This window comes from Poecilia formosa, unplaced genomic scaffold, assembly GCF_000485575.1.
Source record: "Poecilia formosa unplaced genomic scaffold, Poecilia_formosa-5.1.2 Scaffold648, whole genome shotgun sequence".
Classification (NCBI taxonomy): Eukaryota; Metazoa; Chordata; class Actinopteri; order Cyprinodontiformes; family Poeciliidae; genus Poecilia; species Poecilia formosa.
The window spans coordinates 23,399-28,793 of NW_006800587.1; the positions used below are offsets into that span (position 1 = coordinate 23,399).

The 5,395-nt window shown below is 38.5% G+C and overlaps 1 long non-coding RNA gene across 1 annotated transcript in view; it reads right to left on the reverse strand.

Annotated features, from left to right (window-relative positions):
• Window positions 1-5,395, reverse strand: part of LOC103130568 (uncharacterized) — a 19,760-nt gene that overhangs the window by 1,929 nt on the left and 12,436 nt on the right. Inside the window, exon 7 of the long non-coding RNA XR_001660310.1 lies at window positions 1,103-1,174. This is a non-coding gene — a long non-coding RNA (uncharacterized LOC103130568). The remainder of the gene's footprint in view (window positions 1-1,102; window positions 1,175-5,395) is intronic.

The following is a 5,395-nucleotide window of genomic DNA, read 5'->3' on the forward strand; positions in this document are numbered from 1 at the left end:
GAAGTAGGTGATTTAATGAACCGAGCAGATATTTCAGTTCTATACATCTACATTCTCGCCTAAAAACATTGTAAAAAATAAATTTGTGTAATTTTAAGTGTAATACAGCAAAAATTATTTTGTCGCCATTGCTGCTTTTCTGAACACCCGCTTTAAAGGATGCAGAGCCTGAATTCGGACACAGCTATTTTTTGTTAGACTCCCCCTAGTGGTCTGGAGCACTTCCGTTTTCAACACTTTTTGTTTGCCGCATTTAATTCGGGGGTGTTTTCTTTTTTGTTTGCTGCATTTCATTCGGGGGGTGTCTTTTCTTTTGTTTGCATGTTTTCTCTTTTGCTGCGCATTTGCACCTGTCGGCCATCGTAAAAGTTGCATTTGAAACATAATCAATGAAACTTTAATTAATATTCTGATGTGTAATGCTGACACTTGACAACATGTAATGTTTCAATTGTTGAATGTGTGTTCTATGACTTTGTATTTTTGTGTTTTTAATTATGTAAACTACCTTGAACTGTCTTGTTGCTGAAAGGTGTTATACAAATAAAATGTGATTGATAAATGTTTAGTTTAAATGCTGTTAATAAAAGAGCAAATTTGCATTTCATAGGCAGTGTTGTCTGTGATTTCTCCGTTTTTCAAATTCAAATATTTTATTGATCTCAGAGTTAAATTAATTGTTGTAATTAAGATTTATTCAACATTCTTCAAGAGTCTTAAAGAGTTATTGAAGATGCGATTGCTGTGGGCAGGAAGGATCTTATGTAGCAGTCTGTATTACAGCAAATTTGTAAAAGCCTCTGACTGAAGACACTTTGTTTTTCTAAGACAGTCTGATGAAGAGGATGGTTAGAGTTGTCCATATGTCCATAGATTTTATATAAAAACCTTTTTGTACCATCATCTCCAGAGGTTCCACAGAAGCCTGAAGCAAAATGTACCAGGCTTGTATGGAAGTAGTCGGGGGTGTGAAAATAATACTTGAATTTAATATCATAAGCAGAAGAGGAAAATAGAAACTTCCATGTTTTAAATTTTTTTACAATATGAGCAAGCCAGGAGGGAACACTTACTATCTCTGCATGAAAATGTTTGTACTTACTGGCCACCAGGTCATGGAACGACCAGCCAAAAAATATCCCCCCACCGTGGTCCGATTAGCTCGCACTGATGACTGTTGAATAAAAAGATATACATTAGATTAGTAATACATTTTTCCAGTTCTCGTGGCCTTTATTTGAGCGTGGTGTGAGAGGGAAGTGGGTTGTGAGAGGGGGGGAATATGAAAAAAAAATAGGCTACGTTCACACTGTAGCCTGAAGTGACCCAATTCCGATTTTTTTGTCAAATCAGATTTTTTTATGCCGTTGCCCTTCATATTTCCAAATATATGCGACTTGTATGCGATCTGCAACGTGAACTGCAAACAACCTGAAAGTTTCCTGCATATACAGTAGAGGGCACAATAATGTCACACACAGAGAGCATTCTCAGTGTTTTGGCAACTGCCATAAAAAGTAGTGCCCAGTGTTTGCGGAAGTAAGCATGGATGCTTATGGTGGAGCAACGTATCTTACGATTTTGAAGTTATCTGGCCAGAGTAAGCACATGAACAACTCAACACTTATTACAGTCCGCCATGGTTGTTTTTCTCCCTGCTTGGGCATATGAGGACACAGAATAGTGACATTTGTAGCGTATGTGGGAATTTGACCTCGGTTTTCCTTTTTTGGAGTTCTATGTTTTCTTTTATATTGTTTTGATTGCTTATATTTTGAAGTTTTGTATTTTTTTAGGTTTAGTTGAGTTAAACTTTTGAGTTACTGTTTTGCATGTTTTTCTGATTGGTTATTTTTGAGGTCACGTGCCCGGATACCCAGAGAGGCCCACTGCACCGGCGCAGGTGCTATGCATCGGCTTAACTAGCATGGAGATTGGGAAGGACAGGAAGGAGACAAGACGCGGCTAGAAAAGGAGTAGACGGATTTGGGTGAGCGCGTTTTGTTGGAGCTGGAGGACAGTACATGCAGATCGGCGGACTATACGGAGAGACTGGTCGCTGTTGAGGAGCGGGCGGCTGGATCCTAGACGAGGTCCGCCAGGAATCGGAGGATTGGCCGGGTCGAGCCAAGAGGGGGCTGAACGTGGTGGAGGACCGCGCCCTTCCTTCTTTACCCAGCTAAGGACAATTATAGACTTGTTTATTGACTGATTGTCAAGGACTGCCTGCACCTCCTTCTCTTGGATTATTGTCTTTTAAATAAATTATTGTAACTTTACGGGTTTGTTTAGAAACTGTTCACAATTCCTGAAGTCATTTATTGGTACACCACTCGGGTGCCACACGTATCACTCACATTCAGGTCAGATGAATGTGACCTGGACTTTAGGTCACATTTGAAAGGATCCAGGACTAGTTGAACATGTTGGCCTAAATATGTTGCAGTTTTCCTATCACCTAAAATATTGCTGTCTGTGATACGCTCAGAGGACATGGGAAAGCTCTCATCTACTAAGATCAGCTATTTTTCCCTTCTTCTTTTTTTTCATTGTCATTCATTGTTTCATTTCCGAAGCTGAAGGCAGCAGCAGCAGCAAACACCAGCTCCTACGACCAACACTGTCCTCTTCTGTTTGGTCCTCCTCATCTTCATCACCTCTTGTGATTTCTACATTCTGATCGATTTCAATGTGCTCCGGTTCAAATTAAAAAGGCTTAATAATGTTACTCATCACTGTTTTGGCTGGAGGACCCAGGCAGTTGGACCGTTACATGTCATTTACCCAGAATGCATTGCAGTGTGAACAACATGATGACATTCCTGTGAAAATATTTTATTAAAATTTATTAAAACTAAATTATGTGCAGCATTACTATTGTATTGTTTTTACATCTAAAATAAATATTTCCCAAATAAGGTCTATTTTTATAACTAATCGTGGATCCCTTTAAATCGGATACGTATCAGATATCCTGGATCGCATTCAAAAAAAATCCAACATGTGTTGTTCAGACTTTCATGAAAAGATTAGATACAGATTGCATTATGTAAACAAAATTGGAATTAGGTCACTTAAGGCTGCAGTGTGAACGTAGCCATAGTCTCAAAATACTTGTGAATGTGTAATACTGGATTTGTAATCCATGTAAGCATCTTTGTGTGTAACTTTAGATAGTTGTATCTTTGAAACATGATTTGTAAACTGCAAAAAAAAAATTGTGCGTGACTCTGGGTACTTGTAAATATGTGGTGAAATACATATAAAAATATTAAAGGATAAAAACACTAGACTCCAAGCAAATATCAGATGACCCAGCTTTCCACCAGCATTCAAACACACCACTTACGCACAAATCTGAGGCGGTTGGAAGCATGAAATGAGTCTCAAAAATCCTCCTGCACTCGTAACCGGATCTGTGTGTAAATGTAGTTTTGTCTGTGTGTATCAGGGAACTCGTGCATACTTATTTAACATGTGTAGGAGAAAGTTTGAATTCATAATTATCAGATTTGTGAGGTTGAAGTTAAAAAAATCTGTGTGTAAAAATGTTATGTTTGTAGAAATTGTAATTGTGTGTGTTGTCGAGAAAAGTCGAGATCAGCCCACTTCCCCATGCTGGAGATTTTAGTTTAATAGTAACAATAAATAAAGTTACCTTTAAAATTGATTACACAGGTAGGTAACATCAAGACCCAACAGTAGAGTCAGACGGTAATAAAATTAATCTGGTTGTTATTGTGTCCTTTAAACTTCACTTTAATTCTACTTTTTTCTACTTAATCATAAAAATTCATAGTCATGAAACAGGAAGAGCAGGCTTCCTGAAGAAAGAGGAAATAAGTTTTCAGCCTGCATATGTATAAAAATAGTTCAGACTACTCCTTATTTCAAAGCATTAAAGGTTTAAAGAATAAAATCTAAACATTTTGAGTAACTGGATAAAACCTGGAGTAAAATACCTAAATTAATAATAATAACTTATAGTTAAGCCAATAATTAATATTGGTTTAACCAATGGTTGATATTGGTTTGATTATAAGAATATTTATACTTACTCTTACACTTGTGGAAGTACTTACAGGTGGAAGAAGTAACTGTAACTTGGTATCAAATAATTAGAATAATAGATTATTCCTGGTTTCTTTTCAGAAGTGTCAGTAATAACTCACATTATGATTAAGAGTAACTAATAAGTCATGGTTATTATAATAAATGAATGCTGATTCAGAGAAACTGAAAGGTTATAAATGTAATTTTGACATTGAACTGGAAGTGGTGTAAAATGTGTAACTGTAACTAAAGGTCACTGATGTTGTGTTGGAGGTAGATGGTAGATGAAAGGTCAGGGGAAAGAGGAACTAATAGGAGAGCAGAGGTGACCAACACCTTATTGTTGAACTTTAACTTTCCTAAGAAAAGGTTGGGCAGGCAACAGACGTAGGAGGACTGTTGAGGAACTTGGGTCATTAGAACAGACATCATGTCATGTTTCCAAGACAGTGATGGATATGAGATCATCGGTCCAAGCAGTCAGCCAATGAAACAGGCACAGCAACAAAGCTAGCCAATGCAAATGCACTAAAAGGGTGGATAAACCTTTTATAAGGTGAGTGCAAAAGAAGAATCTTTGGTTGGATCCTCCAGGCAGCTTTGAGCCAAGATCGAGATGGACAAAGGACTCTGCAGCTGAAGAAGAGCCGGGGCCACAGAGCCAAAGACTGTTCTGCACATGGGGACCAACCCGTTAGCCCCGCAACATGTGGCTTCAAATTGCACTTCTCTCATCAGCTGGGTTCAGACCCCAAAGACCAAGGCAAAGATGAAGATAAAGATAAAGACAAAGGCAAAGAGGAAGAACTGGTGTGTTCCTTCCCTGAGACCAGCTCGTCTATATCTCAACGAATCAGAAAGATTGTAAGACGAGGAGAAGGGAGCTACAGAGCTGTAAGACAAGAAGCTGAGGACCGCTACGCACAAGAGGAAATCACCCTAAGACTCCAGACCTGCCGCTCTAAGTCAGTACTCTTCCTGCCAGCACCCAAGTCCTGTGTAATCTCACCATCGAAGCAGAGATGGAAGCTCATCAGACCTGTAGGGACGTCTGTCCTCATTGATCAGTTTTGTGAGCCTCCTGCTGCTGCAACACCTTCTTCATCATCAGGCGAATAGGGTTAGGTTAATTAAGCTGTACTGACCCTTGCAAAATGGCCTTACTAATAAAATAATTAGCATTAAGAAAATCTAAAAGATGTTGTGGACATTCAGTTAATGAGTCACCTTAAAGTTTTTTGATGGTTGTAAAATAGCTATGAAGTTTGATTCTGGGAGGAGAAAGTGGAAAATGTTTTATAGGTTGCTTTTAGCCAAAACTAAAACAACACCCTTGGGACTC